Source organism: Canis lupus, chromosome X (genome assembly GCF_048164855.1).
Source record: "Canis lupus baileyi chromosome X, mCanLup2.hap1, whole genome shotgun sequence".
NCBI lineage: Eukaryota > Metazoa > Chordata > Mammalia > Carnivora > Canidae > Canis > Canis lupus.
Window position 1 is genome coordinate 110,468,078 of NC_132876.1, and position 23,100 is coordinate 110,491,177.

The window sequence follows — 23,100 nt, forward strand, 5'->3', positions numbered from 1 at the left end:
AAGGCACCTAAAGCAATAGAAAATATCATAAATGTATAAATAAATGTGACAAATAATAGACACATATAATAAAATATAACCTGGCTAATTTTTCTCTTGAACACTAAACTACCAAAGGAAATAGAGAATTTTCTAACAAAATCATAATTTCTTACTTTCTGAAACAAATTTAAAAATCTGATTATTAGAAGGCTATATTCCAAACAATTTAAAATATAAGATATGGGGACGCCTGGGTGGCTCAGCGGTTGAGCATCTATCTGCCTTCGGCTTGGGGAGTGATCCCGGAGTCCCAGGATCGAGTCCCATGTCGGGCTCCCTGCATGGAGCCTGCATCTCCCTCTGCCTGTCTCTCTGCCTCTCTCTCTGCGTCTGTCGTGAATAAATAAATAAATAATCTTAAAAGAAAGAAAGAAAGAAAGAAAGAAAGAAAGAAAGAAAGAAAGAAAGAAAGAAAGAAAGAAAAGAAACGAAACCCAGAAACACTTCTTTCAGACACAATCTTGATTTCAAACAAATAATAATAAAGCAAAGTGAAACTCAAAGGTTGTCACACATCCAGAAGAAGGGTAAGAACCTCAGATCTAGAGCCAAACTGCCTGAATTTAAATCATGGCTCTACCACCTACTAGGTAAGTGGCCTTTGGCAAGTTACTGAACTTCTCAGGTGCCTCAATTTCCTTTTCTGAAAACTGGGTCTCATGTCAGTTATTCCTGAGGCTGCTATTAGGATTGAATAAGAGGATACAAGTAAAGTGTTCAGAACAGCACATGAACTAAATGTTATCATCATCACTATCATCAGGAAGAAAGTTCAAAATGCTCTACTTTAGGCATTCCCAAATCATCCAAGCATGCTTCAAGAGGAACTCCGAGAAGATGGGGTTTGTCCCTAGGGGTGGGGGGGGGGGTGCCTTTTCCTGTCCTTAGGGACAACTAACAGTCTTTATTATTATAAAGCCCACTCACAAAGGCAGTGGAGCCGAATTTCCCATCCAATAGGCTAATGTCAAAGAGAGCTGATGTTCCTCCAGGCCTGGGAGGATCACAGGGCTGGGGCTTCTGCATGAGGCAGAGGGGTGTCCAGGACTTTGGATGGTGGTGTTACTTGGCTAGATTCCTCCAGTCTGATCACTAAGCACCATGGCCTGGAGAGCTGGGGCCAGGGAAACAATGCCCACTGGAGGGTAGTGCCTGGCAAAAGATTTAATGCTAACCAGAGTAACAAGCAATGGTAACCATGAGAACAACAAGGCACTTAAGGATTAGGCCCCTTCCCCATTTGCCTGGTACTTCATGAACCAAAGAAGGCTTGTATCAGTCACTGGGAAGCAAAGGAGCTCCAATACCACAAGCCACATGGTACAGAGCTAGATTTAGTTTCATTTGTAAAATAAAGAATTGTGTTTTCGACCTGAGTGTCATGAGGCAAATTGAAATCTATTTCACAGGCTTTTGAACTCGACAAAATGATGAGGTCTCTGAAGTTAAGGACAACCTCTCAGTACCATCTATAGTCCCCAGGGCCAATCACAGTACCTGATACATGGTTTATTTCAAGAACAAACTGATGTTGTCATATAAACCAGTATTTACAGACTTTTCACACGCACACAGAGACTTCCAGTTTTTGTTAAGATGGAATAGCCCCACTTCTCCCAGAGCCTTCCTCTGAAACTAAAAATCCCTATATATTACATACAGCCAAGCACAGGAAGACAAGATGGGAAAGAGGCCGAGTGCCTCGGGACTTCAGGACTTGAGGAACACCGCAGCAGTGAGTTCCCTGGGTCTCCCCACTGTCTCCTGTGAATCCCCAAAAGAGTGCTGTAGAAACCTCCAACCTAGAACCAATACAAGGTAAATATAATGAAGTGCCAAGAAAAGTCTGTTCTCACAGCCAAAAGAGCAGAAAAAGGATAAGCTAACAAGAGAAAATCTTTTGGGCAATACTCACCCTACTCCAGGCAAACATCAATGGAATAGCTGCACTACCACCCACTGAGGTTTCAGTAGGGCTGAGCAGGTAGACAGTCTTTACTTCTGCACATGTGCATGCGTGCACAAACACACACGCACACCCTGAGGAAGCAGGAAGCAGGGTTCCAACTGTCTAACTCCCAACCTGTGCTGCCTCTCTTGGTAAGCCTGGGCAGGAAGTTAATCTTCCATCCCCTGCCTCATACAAGCAGGCACAGCTCCCCATTCCCTGCCTTGTTGTATTGGCAAGTCCAGTCAAGAGCTGATCTTCCATCTCACTCCAGGCAGAAGCAAGCCACAGTACTCTGGCCCCTCTGCCACAGTGGTGTCTGCAGGATGAAGCAGATGCAATAAGGCAGTGTGAATCACTGGTCCACTTTTTTCTGGAAAGCTATTAGCAGGTTCAAGTGAGGAGGAAAATGTCCATCTCACCCTTCCGCAAGAAGGCAGTGGGAGTAAGAGCCAAGGTGGGGGGGGGGGGGGGCAGGGAGATGCCGCCCAAGCAGGAAGCTGAACAAACACACCTACCCAGCCATGAGGCTACCACTCAAGAGGGAGGCTGCTTCCTGAAGAAAATAAAGTAAGTCCAGAGTCTCATGACAAAATTAAAATACGTTCATATAGATATATAGATATATATAGATATATGCATATGGAGGTATGTGTGCATATATACGTATATATGCATATATATGTGTGTGTGTGTGTGTCTATATAGCTATATATATCTCACTTGTCATACCAAGGACCATGAAAGTCACAACTTGAATGAGAATAGACAAGAGACATCACCACGGAGATGAATCAGATGTTGGAATTATGCGACAAGGATTTTAAAGCAACCTTAATAAAACTACTTCAACAAGCAACCCAGAAACACCCATGGGCAGAGATTAAAAACAGCCCCAACAAAAGCCTGCTCTCTCAAGCTAAAGACCAAGCAAGGAGCAGCCTAGCATGACAGAAAACATTTAGACAATAACCAATCACTCTGGTCCAGCCAAATGAAACAATGGCTCCATTCACATCAGTAAGGGCAAAATGGGGAGCATGTCCAACCCCTTGCCAGAGTAGTGCCAGTGAAGGCCACATAAGAAGCCTAACTCCCCTAACTCATTGACAAGGAACCTCTCCCCAGTAGGTATCAATGGAAGCAGAATGAGGAAACTGAACTACCATCCCCATCTGTGCCCTCTGCCTTGCAGAGCATTGTCATAAAAGACCAGATAAAACAGAAGATTAAATAAGATAGTCTAATGGCATAATATCCAAAATGTCCAGGCTTCTATAGAAAATCAGTCATCATACTAAGAACTAGGAAAACCTCGACATGAGTGAAAAATGACTATCAAGAGATGCTAACACAGAGATGTCAGAATTATTTGGCAAGAATTTCAAAGTAGCCATCATACAAAGAGAAAGTCTCAAAGGGAATTTTAATTTCACAGAACTTAATGAAAGAAAATACATTACATCGAAATATTGTGATGCAGCTAAAGCAGTACCAACAGAAAAATTTATAGCACAAAATGCACACATTAGAAAAACGGAAAGGCCTCAAACCGATAATAAATTCTTACCTCAATACCAGAAAAAGAAATAAGCCTCAAACAAGAAGGAACCATTTAAGATAAAAGCAGAAATCAGTGAAATATCAAACAGGAAAATAATAATTAAAATTTTTTTAAAATAAAGACATCTATTAAGCTAAAACTGGTCCTGCTAAAAGATTAATAAAATTGATGAACTTCTAAAAAGACCAATAAAAAATAAAAAGAGAGATGATAAAAAATCATCAATATCAGGAAGAAAACATGGGAGAGATCCCTAGAATCCCATGGCCATTACCATGAACTTCACACTCCCAAATTTGACAATTTAGAAGGAATGGGTGAATTCCTGGAAAACCACAAACTACTAAACATAACCATAGATGAAATAAACAATTTAAATAGTTGTATAATTAGTAAATAATTGAAGTTGCAATTTTAAAGTTCCCAATAAAAGAAATCTTCAGGCTCAGATGGGTTCACTAAAGAAGTCTACCAAACAGGGATCCCTGGGTGGCGCAGCGGTTTGGCGCCTGCCTTTGGCCTAGGGCGCGATCCTGGGGACCCGGGATCGAATCCCACATCAGGCTCCCGGTGCATGGAGCCTGCTTCTCCCTCTGCCTATGTCTCTGCCTCTCTCTCTCTCTCTCTCTCTGTGACTATCATAAATAAATAAGAATTAAAAAATAAAATCTTAAAAAAAAAAAAAAAAAAAAAAGAAGTCTACCAAACATTTAAAGAATTAACAACAATTTTATACAATCTCTTCCAGAAATTAGAAGGGGAGGAAACACTTCCCAACTCATTTAAGAGGCTACTAATATAATGATATCAAAACCTGACAGAGACAGGTTTTGACAAAGACACAAAAAACCCCAGAAACTATAGATCAAAATCTCTTATGAACTCAGGCACAAAAATCCTCAACAAAATATGAGCATATAAAATCCAGTGATGTATAGAAAGAACTGCACAGGGGCACCTGGGGGGCTCAGTCAGTTTAATGTCTGTCTTCAGCTCAGGTCATGATCCTGGGGTCCTAGGATCAGGGTCTTGGGATGGAGCACTGCATTGGGCTCCCTGCTTGGCAGGGAGTCTGCTTCTCTCTCTCCCTCTGCCCCTCCCCCTTGGCTTGTGTTCTTTCTCAAAATAAATATATAAAATCTTAAAAAACAAAACTGTGCATCATAACCCGTTGGATTTATTCTAGATATGCAATGCTGATTCAACATTTGAAAATCATGTCAACAGGGTAAAAAAGAAAAATTATATGATCATATCAACTGATACAATAAAACAATCTGACAAAATCAAATACCAATTTATGATTATAAAAAAAAGCCTCTGGCAAATTAGAAATAAGAAGTAAGTTTCTCAGCTTTATAAATATCATCTGCAAAATCCTATAGCTAACATCACATTTAATGGTGAAAGACTGAATACTTTTTCCCTAAGATCAGGAACATGAAAAGAATGTCTGCTCTTATCACTATTACTGAACACTGTATTGCAGTAACAGTGACCCTATTTGCAGATGACATGATCATTTACACAAAAAAATCCCAAGAATCCACCAAAACTTCCTAGAACTACTAAGTTTAGCAGGATTGTAAAATACAAGTTCAACACAAAAAATTAATCATATTTCTTTTTTTTAATATTTATTTTAGAGAGAGACAGAAAGAGCAAGAGGGGCAGAGGAAGAGGGAGAGACAGAACCTCAAGCAGACTCTGCACTGAGCAAAGAGCCTAACACGGGGCTGGATCCCAGGACGGCAAGATCATTACCTGAGCCAAAACCAAGAGTGAGTCACTTAATGGACTGTGCCACCCAGGCGTCCCAATCAATCACATTTCTATATGCAAACAACAAAAATGGGAGACAGAAGTTTAAAAGCAAAGTATCATTTACAATTACTCCAAGGAAAGGGATGCCTGAGTTGCCCAGTTAAGTGTCAGACTCTTGATTTTGGCTCAGGACATGATCTCTGGGTTGTGGAATCAACCCATATGGGGCTCTGTACTCATCACAGAGTCTGCTTGTCCCTTTCCCTCTGCTCCTACCCCCATTTACACACGTGTGCTCTCTCTAACAAACAAAAATCTTAAAAAAAAAGTTACTCCAAGGAAATGAAATATGTACAGGATCTATACCCTGCAAATTATAAAATGTTGGGCAGCCCCGGTGGCTCAGTGGTTTAGTGCTGCCTGCAGCCCAGGGTATGATCCTGGAGACCTGGGATCCAGTCCCACATCAGGCTCCCTGCATGGAGCCTGCTTCTCCCTCTGCCTGTGTCTCTGCTTCTCTCTCTCCTCTCTGTGTATTCTCATGAATAAATAAATAAAATCTTTAAAAAAATTATAAAATGTTGATAAAAAAAAAACTGAAGAAACTCTAAGGATATTGAGAAACAAACCGTACTCACGTATTAGAAAACTCAACGAGATGCCAATTTCCCCCAAATTGATATATAGCTTTAATGCAATTCCTATAAAAAATCTCAGCAAGTGTTTTGTAGATATAGGCAAATTTATTCTAAAATGAAAATGGAAAGGCACATGACCTGGAATCGCTAAAGAAATTTTGAAGAAGCAGAATAAAATGAGAGGAATCACTATACCTGATGTTAAGGCTTACTACAGAGCTACAGAAAAGTAATCAAGACAGTGTGATACTGGCAGAGGGATAAACACACAGATCAATAGGGCCACACAAATACACCTGATTTTTGTCTGCCAAAGCAATTCAATGGAGGAAGGAAAGACTTTTCCACAAATGGTGATGCTACAGCAATTGCAATCCTTAGCCAAGAAAGAGAAGAGAAGAGAAATGCCTCAACCTAAAATTTCACAACTTATACAACAATTCACTCAAAATGGATCATGGACTTAAATACAAGATCATGGACTTGCATTTATTTAAACGTAAATCTATAAAACGTTTAGAAAACAAAGAAGAAAAACTTTAGGATATAGAACTAGACAAAAAGTTAGACTTAGCACCAAAAACACAATCGATAAAAGGAAAAAATGATAAATGATCTTATCAAAATTAAAATTATTTGCTCTGTGGAAGACCTTAAGTGATGGAAAGACAAGCTACAAGCAGGAAGAAAATGTTTTCAAGCATATCCAACAAAGGATTTTAATCCAGAATATATATATATATATTTTAACTCCTTAAACTCAATAGTAATAAAGAATACAATTAGAAATGGACAGAAGACACAGCTATCTCACTGAAGAGGATATACAGATCCCAATTAAGCATGTGAAAAGCACACTATTAGCCATTAGAGAAAAGCAAATTGAAACTATAATGAGATCACCTACACACCTATCAGAATGGCTAAAATTGAAAACAGTGATAAACAATATCACTCATACATTGTTGACGGGAATATAAACCACTCTTGAAACACAGCATCCCAGATTCTTAACAAACTATATATTCACTTCTAACTCAGCAGTTACACTCCTGGGCATTTATCCCAGGGAAATAAAAAACTGCTATTCATTAAAAACAACAACAACAACCTTGTACACAAATGTTCATACAGTTTTATTTGTAATAGTTAAAACCTGGAAACAACCTAAAGATCCTTCAAGAGGTGAATAACCAGTGGTGTCTCCATATTATGGACTACTCAGCAATTTAAAAGAAAACAAAAAAGCGAAACTGTTGGTTCATACAAAAACTTGGATGGGTCCTCAAGGGAGTTATGCTGAGGGAAAAAGCCAATCTCAAAAGGTTATATACTGTATCATTACATTTAAATAGTATTCTTAAAATGACAAAATCATAGAGATGAACAGATTAGTGCTTGCAAGGAGTTAGGGAGAGGGGAATGGAGGGGCGCAACTGTGGCTATCAACAGCACAAGAAGAGATCCTTGCCATAAAACTGTTCTGTATCTTGACTGGTGGTCACACGGATCTACACAAGTGATAGAAACTTCACGTGTACATGCATTCACACACATATGAGGGCACGTAAAACTGGTGAAATATGAATAAGGTCAATGAATTATAGCAATGGCAGTTTTCTGGTTATGATATTCTACTATAGTTATGCAAGATGTTACTATTGGAAGCAATTAGTGGAAGGATATATGGAATCTATTATTTTTTACCATTGCATGTGAATCTCTAATTATCTCAAGATAAAACTTTAACAAAATCAAGCAAACAGAGACGCCAGGTGGCTCAGCAGTTGAGTGTCTGCTTTTGGCTCAGGGCGTGATCCTGAGTTCCCGGGATGGAGTCCCACATTGGGATCCCTGCGGGGAGCCTGCTTCTCCTTCTGCCTATGTCTCTGCCTCTCTCTGTGTGTCTCTGACGAATAAACAGAATCTTAAAAAAAAAAAAAATCAAGCAAGAAAGCAATATGTAAAAATCAATGTGAAACAGGAAGTGAGCACAGCAGTGTCCAATCCAAGGTTTCAGAGGTTTTGCAGTGCCCTATAGAAACACACATCTCATTAGTAAATAACTGTACTTATTCCTCATGAAACAGTTTGTGAGAAGAAAATCTGAAAGACTCTTTAATAAGCCACCAGACTGGGTTTTATAAATGCGGCTGTCAGAGCAAGATGCTGTTCATTGGCTGATTTAATGGTTCAGTTGTCCCCATCTTTTCCTTCCTTCCACCCTGTGGCGTGGGAAGAGGCTTCTGATGAAGAGTAGATCAGTTAAAAGAAAAAAAGAAGCTACATTTTTTGCACATCTAAGTAGTGGGTATATCTGTGACCCTGCTACATATAATTAAAGATGCTAATACTAAAACCTTCTGTAATGGAATCACTGCAAATCCATTTCTAAAACTCTGTAGTAGATTTTGCTTAGACTAAGATGTATCAACAAAGAGTTCAAAAGACTGGGAAAGATGAATGCAGCCAGAAACTCTCAGAGGAGGCAGACATGCAGGTTACTCTCTTAAAGCTTTATTAAATAAAGAACATTCTCTAGAATATACGATAAACTTGGTCTACATTTGCATTTAATAAAACTGAACATGATAGTAGTCTAATGTGAAATGTTAAACCATTTAGTGTACAAAACTGTTTACGTAGCTGTCATGCAAGAACACAGTGTGAGGCTTATAGCATTTTCACCCATCTGTGAGTTTTAGAAAGTCACTTGAATAAAATGTTAGATTTCTTCAGTATATATTTCCAACACATTAGTTACATGGGTAATACTCAAACCTTTTTCAACCTTTCTTGCATAAATAAAATCTTAGTACAAGCATCAAAAACACTGGCCACCCCAAAAGACTGCCTGCCAAATTCTTAACAGAATGAGTTCTAAAATAATGCTTATTACATAGGACTTATTAAGTAAAATAAAGCCAAGAACTATCAGTTACTGTAAAATTTATGTAAGAACATTTAATAGTCCAGCTCTAAGCATTTAAATTTCTCACATTAATGAGTATTGTTTATAGAACTAAAAGTCTATCATTCAAGTATCAATGATTACATTTCAGAAAAAGGACATCATTCTTGACAACTTTCTACAAAAGAAAAAAATCATAATGAATAAAACCAGTATCCATAATAAGCTAAACTGGGTGAAGGGGGCCATTTGGAGGAGGGAAGAGTATTTCACTTTCACAGTAGGAATTAGGTAAACGTCATATGGCCCACAGCACAAAATCCATGAGAAAGGCTCAAATTTGAACCCTCCATTATTTTAAAATCCACGTTCATGGATTGTGCATCTGTTTGTACCAATATGTGACAAGTATCTGTTGCTCTTTCATAGACACTGAACCACTGTCAGGAAATATGGGAGAGAAAAAGTCCTTACTAATGTACCACCTAATAGCAACTTTTATTTAAAATATAAATTCAAGTCAACCATTTTAAATGCCAACTATGTTCTTCCATTAATCCCCTTCTCTCCTCTACTATCCCAGACACCCCAAAAGAACCCTTTAGGTCTGTTAAGCTTCATAACTGATGTTAAGTACCACCTCATCTGGGACAAAAATATACTCTCCTTATGTACCTTCCATCTCTTTAACAATTGAGCAAAATCATAATGCTTTCAAGCATGTATCTAAATCTCCAGGTCATTAAGGCTGCTGCTGGCATAACTGCTGGCTTTACAGAACGGCTGCTGGTCTACAATAACTACTGCCCAGTAGCTACTTTTGTTGTTTTATTTCCCCAGAATTCTGCTTATCGTCAGGGAAATCAAAAGGCTATGTGTGCAGGTTAGTGGTGGTGCTTCCTGCCTGCCCTCTTAGATCTTGCTATGCACTCTGTTTAGCACAGTTTTGCTCATTTCCTTGTTTATTGTAACTGCGGTAGGAAGAACTATTTTGGTTTCCAGGAACCATCTTGTCCTTGTGAAAGGACATGGCAGAGAAAGGAAGAACTAAAAAAGAGTCATTGAAGGGGCTTGGCAGACCAGATGTATCATGGTAAGTCTCACTCTGTGGATGCTTCATATGCTTCTTAAAGGTCTTGAAGAAGATATAGAATAACTCGATGATGTTTAAAGCAAGAGACACCAAGGACACCACCAGCATGAAGAGAATGAAGGTGCTTTTCTCCGTGGGGCGAGAGAGGAAGCAGTCCACCTGATGTGGGCAGGGGTCTCGCTTGCAACTGTAAACCGCATTCAGGCTGAATCCATAGATGTACCACTGGATCAGCAGGAAGGCCACCTCAAAAACGGCCTTGAAGAAGACACTGATGATATAGATTCGTAGCAAGCCCCTTCTCATTTTCATCTTACAGTATTTTTCAATGTCAAACCTGAAGTTCTTGATTTCGATTTCAATTTCCTCCTGCAAATGCACCTCCATGTTGACACCACTGGTTTGAGCAGCTCTGAGTTCCTCCCCTTTCTGTTTCAGCTTCTCTTCCTTGCGCATAATGTAGAATATATGCACTAGGTACAAGAGTGAGGGGATGGACACAAATATGATCTGCAGGACCCAGATGTGCACATGAGAGATTGGGAAAGACTTATCATAGCAGACATTTTCACAACCAGGCTGCCGAGTATTACAATGAAAGGCAAACTGCTCATCATCCCAGGCTGACTCAACCGCTGTCTCCAGTAGCAGGATTCTGAAAATGAAAAGGACTGAGAGCCACACCTTCCCTCCAGCGGTGGAGTAAGCTTGAACCTGGTCAAGGAGTTGGCCTAAGGCACTCCAGTCACTCATGTTGCCTGTTCGCTCTTCTTTCGCTTAAAAGAAGTGAAGAAGGCACACCAAGTGATTGCACTCCTTGGAGGATGAAGTAAAATGAAAAAGTAAGTTCAAGCACTCAAAACTTTCTAAAGTTTAAAAGTCTGCTACACCGTTTGGTACCTTCCTCACTCTTTCTCCTAATCAAAGACAATTGCTGATACCCAATCGAAGCTTTTTGTGGATTCATTTTCATATATAGTGAGCCAATACTCTTAAATAAGGATGTACATATATCAATAATGGGTCAAGTTACATAAATGGAACAACATAAACACACCTAAAGGTTTTCTTCAATTCTAGAATAAAGTAATCTCCAAAGATAAAGACTGAAACACAAAAACTGAACTAAAGATTCACATGCATATAGTGACCAATTCATCTTCAAACATTATTAGGGCCATCATTGCCCAAATAGGTAATGATAGGGGTGCCTGCCGGGTTCAGTCAGGCATGCGACTTTTCACCTCAGGGTTGTAAGTTTGAACCCCATGTTGGTGTGGACACTTTAAAAAGAGGGGTGGAAGACCAAATAGATAATGATATTCATTTGAGCATTATTTATTCAGGGCTTACTAGTCACCAGGTACTATACTGGGCACTGGTCCCTATGGGAGCAAAACAGGATTCCTGTACTTGCAACTCACAATTAACTAGAGAAAACAGATCATTAAAAGTACAGTATTTTAGGGGTGCCTGGGTGGCTCAGTCAGTTAAGTGTCGGATTCTTGATGTCTTGCTCTCAGGGTTGTGAATTTAAGCTCTCCATTGGGCTCTAAGCCTCTCATGGGGCCTACTTAAAAAAAAAAAAAAAGTACAGGATTTTATTAAATCTAAAACACAATTGAGTATAAGATAACCCACTATGTTACCTACATTCAGAAAGCAATCAAAGCATCCAGTTTTAAGAGGTGCCTCAATTTCAGAAATGTGAGGGGAAATGTACATCTTAGAATCAATGAAAAAGGCTAAGTGAACAGAAAACTGCAGTTTTAAATAAATGCTAAGAAATTAAAAAAAAAATTGGTACTGACGGAAATTAACTCAAGGACACCCACATCAGTCTGTATAGTCAGCCAGGCAAAGAGTGTGAAAACTATTAACCTGTGATGAAAGCCAGCATGGGCAAAGCTTTGAGGGTGAGAGAACTCACTGTCCTCAGGGAGCTCAAAGGCAGGCAAACTGGTTTCAGGGATCAAGCAGAGATAGCACAGCCCAAGACTGGTGCTGGAGGAGGCTACCTCAGGGGTCTGCTTGGCGGCAGCAGCGAAACCCAAAAGCAGAAAGCATGATTATACTGTGGTGCTGGGGCAAGACTGAAGCTGAGAAATTACTAATGGCAGTTCAGGAGCTCTAGGGGTCAGTTGGAAAGTTGGGGTAAGAGATAGGATATGACTAAAGAATGCACAGAGCAGTACAGGGATGATGGTTCTATGCTAAAATGAACAGCCAGTGAATTTTAGTGATGACAAAAAGTAGAAGAGGATGTCAAGAATCATGAGGGTGATCATAGGAGTCTCTCCCCTAGAGAAAGGAACAGATGATCAATTCTGGCACTGCGGTCCTGAATGCTGTGGTGACTGAAGGGACATTTGCAAGGGTAGCTGCCATCCCAGTTGGCATAAAGTAGCAAGATCAGGACAAAAACAAAAACAAAACAAGAGGAGCTACTACTCCCTCCTTACCTAGAAATTCAAAGTCAGGATCCAGCCAAGAGAGGCCTTAACTTAAATACTTATTTACTGAATGTGAACCACTCTCTCAGTTGAAATGTGAGCACATGGAAACTTTTTGGTTAAAACTAAAATATTGATACACTGCATTTATTCGTGTGGACTTCTTCTAGGAGATTATTATATCAACAGATTTTTTGCAGTTTTGTGGGAGGTTTTTTGTTTTTGTTTTTGTTTTTTTTAAGTTTCAGTAGGAGCAACACAGATATCAACCTCTAGTCTGTTCAGGGTTGGTGGGAGCCAGCATGGGGCACAACCTTTAACTGTGGCCCTACTGAAGACCTTCTCCTCTTTCTCCATTTCCTCCTGACAGCCCTATATCTTTGTAAGAAATGTCTATAAACAAAAGTCTATGTAAAGGTTTCTGCTTCTAATTCAAATCATGCTAGACAAATGGATCTTCCTTTATTTTTTGAAGATTTTATTTTTAAATAATCTCATTAACCCAACATGGCACTTAAACACAAAATCCTGAGATCAAGAGTCACATGTTCCAACAACTGAGCCAGCCAGGTGTCTGAGATCTTACTTTAAAACAAACCACAACTAATTGATTATTACATGGCAAAAAATAATTGTTTTCAGTCAAATCCTTCTAATACAGCAGGACCTCATCATTTCTAAAAAAAAAAAAAAAAAAAAAAAATGTATTCAGTATGTTAGGATAAAACCCATAAGTTAATATTTTAATTCTCTCTCCTGAAAAACTTTAATTCCCAAAGATAGATATTCATTTTAAACAATTAAGAAACTTAAAAGAGAAGAATATTTCTTAAATGTGAGTTTGCCAGCAATAATAAATCCTAAATACCATTCAACTAATTTGTTTCTTGGTTTAACAGCTATTCCTCACAATAGATTCAGTGAAAAAAAATAAAACTTAAAATGAAACCTAAAAAAAGAAGGCAAAGCTAATGCAATTTACAATGTCTCAATCGCCCAAGGTTTGTTACAACTGTTATCTAAGGATAAGAACTGAAGGCTCCCAAAATGCAATTTTTTAGCAAGTAATCAAATCACAAGGCTTTGAAGTATATACTGTGCTTTCTCAGTTGCTTCAGTAACACATTTTAGCCAAAATGTCCTCCATCATGCAGATTCTGAAAATAATCCTATTAGGCTAAAGTCACCAAGATCTACAGTTTATAATTAATACATTCTTCAAGGTTGATTGAAAATAAACCACTGGCAGCATAAGAGGCATTTATTCTCATTAGTTTTTCAAATTTAAACAGTGCTTAGTCTCCAGAGATTTCAAAATGCCTCAGAAAATTGAGTTACCTTTTCAAAAACAAGTAGGGTAAAGTAATAACGAGTGAAGGTTAAAGACAATAATCCCCGAAACTACTTTAGCATGGATTCTAAAAGGTATCCGATAAAACAGTGCTGTGGGGGAGAAAAGAAAATCAATGATTCCAGTTAATTTAGGGTAAAGTTATTAGCAATTTTCTAAAACTATAAGAAGCTCTTAAGTTTTTCAAATATTTTGTTCTGATAAAGTTCTCACTATAAGCATTTTGAAAATATACAGATCCGAGATTCAAAGGGATGAAAAATAACTAAGAATGAGTCATCTTGGCTAAGGAAACAGGTCATAGAAAAGTTAAAAGTCTCTTGCTGAACAATTATTTTTAAACTGGACAAGGTATTTCCTTTTTTTTTTTTTAAAGATTTTTATTTATTTATTCATGAGAGACACACACAGAGAGAGAGAAAGAGGCAGAGACACAGGCAGAGGGAGAAGCAGGCTCCATGCAGGGAGCCTGACATGGGACTCGATCCCAGGTCTCCAGGATCAGGCCCTGGGCTGAAGGCGGCGCTAAACTGCTGAGCCACTCGGGCTGCCCCTGGACAAGGTATTTCCAATTTTAAAACGTAAACGTAAAACTTCTGGTTTCAGCCCCAACAAATAAAGTGCTTACATATTGTCACTCTTGTCCTTACAGTAAGAGGAAAAAAAAACACTGAAAATCAACTTTCCTTAGGCTTATCAGAGAATTAAAGACATAAGGCAAACTGAACTCCTAAAATGTGGAGAGACAGGCAAATACAGAGAATCACACCCAAGAACAGCTTACCTGGAGCAGAAGGCACTAGAGCAATACACTAGGAAGAAAATAAATGGTAATTTTGACAAAGGCTTGCAAGTAAGAACTCTTAGGAAGCCAATCTTAGGAGAGCCTTCCACAAGCTCCTGGCTTTACCTCCAGGGCTTCACCAGGTTCTGAACATGAAGATCCAAGAATGATCTCCTCCCCTTTTGGGTAAGGCGAAGAAAAAAGTAACACTTTTGAAATATGCGCAGGGTAAAGATCCAATAAAAATCTTCTCCCTTTTGAGGAAGGGGAAGGGAAACAGCCATTCTGAAAACACCCAGGGAAAAAGCAGCTGTTTTGAAATAAACCTAGAATGTTCTCCATAATAAAGGCCAACAACTCCAAGGGAAAATTTACTATAGTCTGACATGTTGTCCCAGGAAAGGGGAAATTAACCAGCTACAGCCCCTCTAGCCTTCTTGCTTCACCTAAAAAGAAGGGGAGATACAGGCTAAAAAATACTTCTGAGGGTTGCAGCCCAGGACTCAGGTCCACAAAAAGACTTAAGATTTAGTCCTATGATTATAGAACACTTCTTCTTACCTAGTACTCTACCACCAAGTCACCCAGATTCTGGTACAGTAATGGCGGATTTCAACGGAAAGAGTTGCAAGAAGCAGACTATTTAAAAAGGAGTTCTTGGGAAAGCACTAAGACCATAGGGGAGAAAAACAAACAAACAAACAAACAGACACCAGAGGAAACTGAAGCCTCTGGCACCTACAGTACAACAAATACTTAATAGCCCAGCCCCAAGCCAAATTACCCTAAAACATTACATTAACAGCCTATTTACCTCAGTTCCCTATTACCTGATATATCCTATCTGGCTTTTAAAAAACATTAAAAAGTGTGCTAAAAGGGAAGACAAAAGGCAGTCTGAGCAGACAAAGTGCAAATCAGAACCAGACTCAGATATGGCACAGATTTGGGGATTATCAGGAATAATTTCAGACAGGGAATTTAAAATAACTATGATTACTAAAGTTAAGAGCTCTAATAGAAAAAGTAGACAACATGTAAGTACAGGTGGGTAATGTAAGCATATACAATTCTAAGAATACTACAAATAAAAAACACTACAACAAAACGAATAATGCTTTTAATGGATTTATCAATAGATTGGACATGGCCAAGGAAAGAATCAGTGAATTTAAAGATATTTCAATAAATATCTAATATCTAAATGCAAAGAGAAACAAAAATTTTAAAAAGCAGAACAGAGTATCTAGAATTACAGAACAATTACAAAAGGTATGACCAGATTACCAGAAGGAAAAGAATGAGATGAAGGAAAAGAAATATTTGAAGGAATAATGGTCAAAAATCTTCCAAAATCTTCCAAAATTAATGGCACCAAACCACACATCAAAAGAGCTCAGAGCAGACAAAGCAAGATAAATATAAAAAAAAAAAAAAGACTACTCCTAAACTATATCATATTCAAACTACAGAAAACCAAACATAAAGAGAAAATCATGAAATCATCCAGAGGGAAGAAATATCTTACCTACAGAGAACAAGGATACGAAGTACATCCAACTTTTTTCAGAAGCCATGAAGTGAAATATTTAAAGTGTTGGGGGAAAAAAATCCACCAACCTACAAAGTATTCTGTGAAATTATCCTTCAAAAGTTAAGGAGAGTTACTTTTTCAGAAAAATAAAAAGTGAGAGAATTTTTTAGCAGTAAACCAGGCTAGTAAGAACTGTTTTAAAAAGTTCTTTAGAAAAGGAAAATTATACAGGTCAGAAAGTCAGATCTAGAGAAAATAAGAGCACTGTGGAGAAGTAATAAAGGCAAAATAAAGTATGTTTTTCCTATTAATTAATAGATAACCATTCAAAGTAACAAGGATTATAGCATATAGAAAAGTAAAATGAATGACAGCAATGTTACAAGGGGAATGCGAGGGAAAAATTGGGAAAATTCTAATTTAAGATACTAAATTCCAGGCCATAAAACACAACAGATTTTAAAGCATAAAGATCATACAAAATATAACTCCCATGGGGTGCCCAAGTGGCTCAGTTAGTTAAGCATCCAATTCTTGATTTCAGTTCAGGTCATGATCTCAGGGTCATGGAGCCTGCTTTGGGATTCTCTTTCTTCTTCTTCCTCTGCTTGCTCTCAATCAATCAATCAATCAAGTACACTCTCACAACACAATGGAATTAAACTAGAAATAACATAAAGCTGGAAAATCTCAAAATATTTAGAGATTAAGCAAGACATTTCTAAATATCACACAGATCGGGGATGCGTAGCTGGCTGAGTCAAATGGAGCATGTGACTCTTGATCTCAGAGTCATGAATGCAAGCCCCACACTGGGCAAAAAGCTTACTTTAAAAAATAAAAATAAAAAAATTAACACAAAGGTCAAAGAAGAAATCCTGAGAAATTTGAAAATATTCTGAACTAAATCAAAGTGATAACACAAATCAAAATTGTGTGATGTAGGGCAGCTCTGGTGGCTCAGCGGTTTAGCGCCGCCTTAAGCCCAGGGCATGATCCTGGAGACCCTGGATCAAGTCCCACATCAGGCTCCCTTCATGAAGCCTGCTTCTCCCTCTGCCTGTGTCTCTGCCTCTCTCTCTGTGTGTCTCTCATGAATAAATAAATAAAATTAAAAAAAAAAAATTGTGTGATGTAGTAAAAGCAATGTATAGAAAAAAAGTTTATAGCATAGAATATACACATTAGAAAACAGACCTAAAATGCTTAACCAAAAAAAGTAAATTTAAATAAAAAAAATAATAATAAATAAATAAATAAATAAAATAAATAAATAAATAAATAAAAAATAAAATCAGTAACTAAGCTTCTATCTTAGAAAATAAGACAAAGAGAGATAAGCCTAAAACAGGAAGAATAATAAAAATTATAGAACTAATCAATGAAATTGAACACAGGAACTCACGGCCGGGGGTGGGGGAGAGAGGGGAATCAATGAAAACAAAAGCTGGTTCTTTTAAAAGATCAGTAAAATTGATAAACCTCTAGCCAGGCTAACCAAGAAAAAGAAAAAACATAAATTATTAATATTGGAACTGAAAGAAGAGTCAGCACTACCAATCATACAGACATTAAAAGGAAAATAAAGGCATATTATCGGGTTGCCTGGGTAGCTCAGCGGTTGAGCGTCTGCCTTTGGCTCAGGGAGTGATCCCAGGGTCAAGTCCCACATCAGGCTCTCTGCATGAAGCCTACTTCTCCCTCTGCCTATGTCTCTGCCTGCCTCTCTCTCTCTCTCTCTCTGTGTCTCATAAATAAATAAATAAAATCTTTAAAAAATAAATAAATAAAGGAATATTATGAATAAATCTATGCCTATAAATATGGTAACTTAGGTAAATGGACTAATTCCTTGAAAGATACAAACTATCAAAACGTACGCAAGGAATAATAGATAATCTGAATAGGCCTATATGTACAGAAGAAAAATCAATAACAGTCTTATAAAACAAAAAGTCCCATACCCAGAGTATTTCACTGGTGACTTCTCTTAAACATTTAATGAGAGATTACACCAATTCTCTACAATCTCTTCCAGAAAAATCTCTTCTTCCCAGAAATGGAAGAACAATTCTTAACTCATTCTATGAGGCCAATATTACCTTAATACCAACACCAGATAAAATCATTAAAAGAAAGGTAAACTACAGATAAATATCGCTCATGAACAAAGATGTAGAAATCCTCAACAAATATTAGCAAAGTAAGTACAGCAATGTATAAAAAGAATGAAACACCATGACAATATGGGACTTGTCCCAGGTGTGCAAGGCTGGTTCAAAATTCTAAAATCAATTAATGTAATCTATCATGTAATCTATTTCTAAAATAGAAATACTGTATCATGACATATCAATTGATGCAGAAAAGCACTGACAAAACCAACACCGATTCATTAAAAATCTTTTAGTAATCTAGGAATAGACAGAACTTCCTCAACTTAATAAAGAATATCTACAAAACACCTACAGTTAGTATCATTCCTAATTGTAAGAAACTGCATACCTTCCCACTAAGCTCAGGAACAAGATAAGGATGATCCCTCTCACCACTTTTATTCAACATTTTACTGGAAGTCATAACTAATACAGTAAGACAAGAAAAGGAAATAAAAGGAATATAGATTGGGAAAGAAAAAATAAACTGTTTTGTTCACAGATGATAGAATTGTCCATGAAGAATATACCAAAAAACCTACAATGAAAAATTCCTGGAACTAATAATTCTATCTAGGTCACAATTTACAAGGGTACTATACAAAAATCAATGAATAATTGGAAATGAAAATTTAAAACAATACCATTTACATTATCACACACACAATAAAGTACTGAAGTATAAATCTAACACAATGTTTCCAAGATCTGTATGCAAAAATCTATATAGTTATGTTTAAAGAAATCAAAGATTTCAATAAATGGAGAGATATTCTGCATTCAAGAATTAGATAACTCATATTAAGATGTCAATTCTTCTCAACTTGACCTATAGATTCAATGAGATCCCAATCCCAGTAAGCTATTTTCTGGAACAGAACAGAGCCCAAAAATAGACTCAAACACAGCTGATCTCTGACAAAGAAGCAGAGGCAATCCAATAGGGGGGAAAGGTCTTTTCAACAAATGGTACTGGACATCCATATGCAAAAAAAAAAAAAATCTAGATATAAACCTTTTAAGTTTCATAAAAACTAACTCAAAAGTGGATCACAGACCTAGATACAAAATAACGAAACTTCTAAAAGATAGCCTAAAAAATCTAGGTAACTATGGACTTTGGTGATGAGTTTTTAGATACAATATCAAAAAGACAATCCATGAAAAAAACTGGTACGTTGGACGTCATTAAAATTTTCTGGTCTGCTAAAGTCACTGTTAATAGGGGCACGTGGGTGGTTCAGTCGGTTAAGCATCTGCCTTGGGCTCAGGTCATGATCCCAGGGTCCTGGGATCAAGTTCCGCATCAGGGCCCCGCTTCATGCATCAGGCTCCCTGCTCATCAGGGAGTCTGCTTCTCCCTCTCCATCTGCCTCTCTGCCCCACTTGCGCTTGCTCTCTTGCTCTCTCTCTCAAAAAAAAATAAAATCTTTTTTAAAAATAAACAAGGGGATCCCTGGGTGGCTCAGCGGTTTGGCGCTTGCCTTTGGCCCAAGGCGTGATCCTGGAGTGCCGGGATCGAGTCCCGCATCGGGCTCCCTGCATGGAGCCTGCTTCTCCCTCTGCCTGTGTCTCTGCCTGCCTCTCTCTCTCTCTCTCTCTGCCTCTCATGAATAAATAAATAAAATCTTTTTCAAAATAAATAAATAAAGTCACTGTTAACAAAAAGACATGCCACAGACTGGGAGAAAATATGTGCAAACCACTTATCTGCAGACTGATGTCACTGAAATGGCAAAATAGGGAAATCCGGGACTCTATCCTTCCAAAGAAATAAATAATAAGCTGGAAAAAGTGCTAGGATCAACTTTTCTAGAATTCTGCAACCAAGGAAAGACTTGATAAAGGAAGTAGCTACTTTGTGATATGAGTGCGGTATGCATTTTAAACTGCCCACCTACCTTATCCCACACACCATATCCATGATAGACAAGCAGATGACAAATAGAAGGCAACTTCCTCAACCTGATAAAGGGCATTTATGAAAAACTACAGCTAACATCATGCAGAGTCAGTGGTAAAAGACTGAAAGGCTCAAAATCAGGAGCAAGAAAAAGACGCCCACTTTCACCACTTAATAACATTATACTAGAAGTTTTAGCCAGAACAACTGGGCAACACAAAGAAATAAAAGGTATCCAAATTAAAAAGGAAGAAATAAAACTATTCTCATATAGATGATATATATATATATATATATATATATCCATCCATCCTAAAGAATCCATATATTAGAACAAATGAATTCAGCAAAGTTGCAGGTTAAAAAATCAAAACACAGTAATAGCCAGTAGTCCACAAAATGTTAAACACATAATTACCATATGACCCAGCAATTCTACTCCAGGTATATATACAAAAGAATTAAGAGCAAGGACTCAAAATATTTGTATGTGAATGTTCATAGCAGCATTATTCACATTAGCCAAAAGTAGAAGCAATTCAAGTGTCCATCAACAAATGAATGGGTAAACAAAATGTGGTATATGTATACAAGAGAATATTATTCAGCTATAAAAAGGAATGAAGCTCTGATACATGCAACATGAATGAACCATAAAAACTCTACACTAATAGAAGCCAGACATAAATACTGTATTATTCCATGTATATGAAATATATAAAATAGACAAAACTGTAGAGACAGAAAGTAGATCAGAAGTTGCTGGTGGCAAAGGGGAATGGGGGAGTTCTTGCTTAATTGCTGCAGTTTCTTTTAGGGGTGAGGAAGAAAATTGGAGGCTGGGTGGCTCAATCACTTAAGCATTTGCCTTCGGATCAGGTCATGATCATGAAGTCCTGGGATAGAGCCCTGAGTCAGGTTCCCTGTTCAGCGGGGAGCATGCTTCTCCCTCTCCCTCTGCCCCTCGCCTGTGCTTGTGCTCTCTCTCTCTCTCTATAAAAAGTAAATAAAATCTTTGAAGTTGTATGGACTGGCATAAGGACAGACGTATAGACCAACGGCATAAAATTGAGAGTCTGAAAATAAACCCATACAGTGATGGTCAATTTATTTTCAACAAGGGTGACATCACCAATGAAAAGGAAGAAAACTGTCTCCTCAACAAATGGTGGGAAAATTGGATATCTACATCCAAAAGAATGAAGGTGGACCCCTATCTCATATTACATATAAAAATTAACTCAAAATGAATTAACCACCTAAATAAAGAGCTAAAATCAAACTATTTTTTTCAAACTATTAATTTTTAAAGGCATAAACCATCATGACCTTGGATTTGTCATAAACCATCATGACCTTGGATTTGGCAGTAGTTTCAAAAACACAAGCAACAGAGGAAAAAAAGAGATAAACTAGATTTTATCAAAATTAAAAACTTTAATGCAAAAGACACGTTATTAAGAAAGTGAACAACCCACAGAATGAGGAAAAAATATTTGCAAACCATATATCTGATAAAGGACTTTTATCCAAAATATATAAAGAACTCTTGCAACTTAATAATACCAACAACTCAAAAGGTGGGCAGGGTGGGGCACCTGGGTGGCTCAGTGGTTGAGCCTCTGTCTTTGGCTCGGGTCATGATCCCAGAGTCCTGGGATCGAATCCTGATTCAGGCTCTCCATAGGGAGCCTGCTTCTCCCTCTGGCTATATCTCTGCCTCTCTCTGTGTGTTTCTCATGAATAAATAAGTAAAATCTTTTAAAATAAAAAAAGAGGCAGTATGGCTAAATGGATGATGAGTATTAAAGAGGGTACATGCTGGGATGAGCAATGGGCATCAAATGTAAATCATAAAGCACTAAATTCTACTCCCAAAACCACACAATATGTGGTTTCTAACTAGAATTTAAACTTTAAAAATCGGGCAAAGGATTTAAATAGATATTTTTCCAAAGAAGATATGCAAATGATCAACAAGCACAAAAAAAGATGCTCAACATCACTATCATTACGGACATACAAATCAAATGCACAATATGCTACCACTTTACGTCACTAGGATGGTCACAACAACAACAAAAATAAGGAAACAAGTTATTAGCAAGGATATGGAGAAATTGGAACCTTTGCACATTGCTGGCGGGAATGTAAAGTGGTGCAGCTGCTGTGGAAAAAGTTTTTCGTTTCCTTGGAAAGTTGAACACAGAACTCCCACATTACCTATCACTTCCACTCTTAGGTATAAACCCACAAAGAACTGCAAACAGGAACTCTTTTACACAAAAGTTCACAGCAGCACTGTTCACAGTAGCCAGAACATGGAAGGTGAAAAACAACCCACATATCCGCTGACAGATGAATGGATAAACAAAATGTGATATATTCATACAATGGAATATTAATCAGTCATAAAAAGGAATGAAGGACTGATATATGCTGCAATATGGATGAATCTCAAAAATACTATGCTAAATGAAGGAAGGCAAACTGCAAAGGTCATACATTGTATATGATCCCATTATATGAAATGGGATCCAAAATAGGTAAATCTATAGAGACAGAAAGTAGATTGATGGTTGTCAGGGATACAGAGGAGGAGACATGGGGAGTAGGTGCTTAATGGGTGAGGTTTTCTATTGAGGTCATGAAAACATTTTATACCTTGACAGAGGTAGTGACTGTGCAACACTGTAAACACTGAGTGTGAGTGTAAACACTGAGTTGTGCACTTTAAAATGACTGATTTGGAGGGACGCCTGGGTGACTCAGTGGTTGAGCAACTACCTTCTGCCCAGGGTGTGATCCTGGAGTTCTGGGATCGAGTCCCACATCGGGCTCCCTGTATGGAGCCTGCTTCTCCCTCTGCCTGTGTCTCTGCCTCTTTCTCTCTCTCTCTCTGTGTCTCTCATGAATGAATAAATAAAATCTTCTAAAAATAAAATAAATAAAATGACTG

The 23,100-nt window shown here is 37.9% G+C and overlaps 1 protein-coding gene and 1 pseudogene across 20 annotated transcripts in view; both read right to left on the bottom strand.

The window, feature by feature from the left end:
* CDKL5 (cyclin dependent kinase like 5) overlaps positions 1–23,100 on the bottom strand; it is a 213,662-nt gene that overhangs the window by 93,022 nt on the left and 97,540 nt on the right. The window lies entirely within an intron of this gene.
* Positions 8,452–14,722, bottom strand: LOC140628017 (gap junction alpha-1 protein-like; annotated as a pseudogene).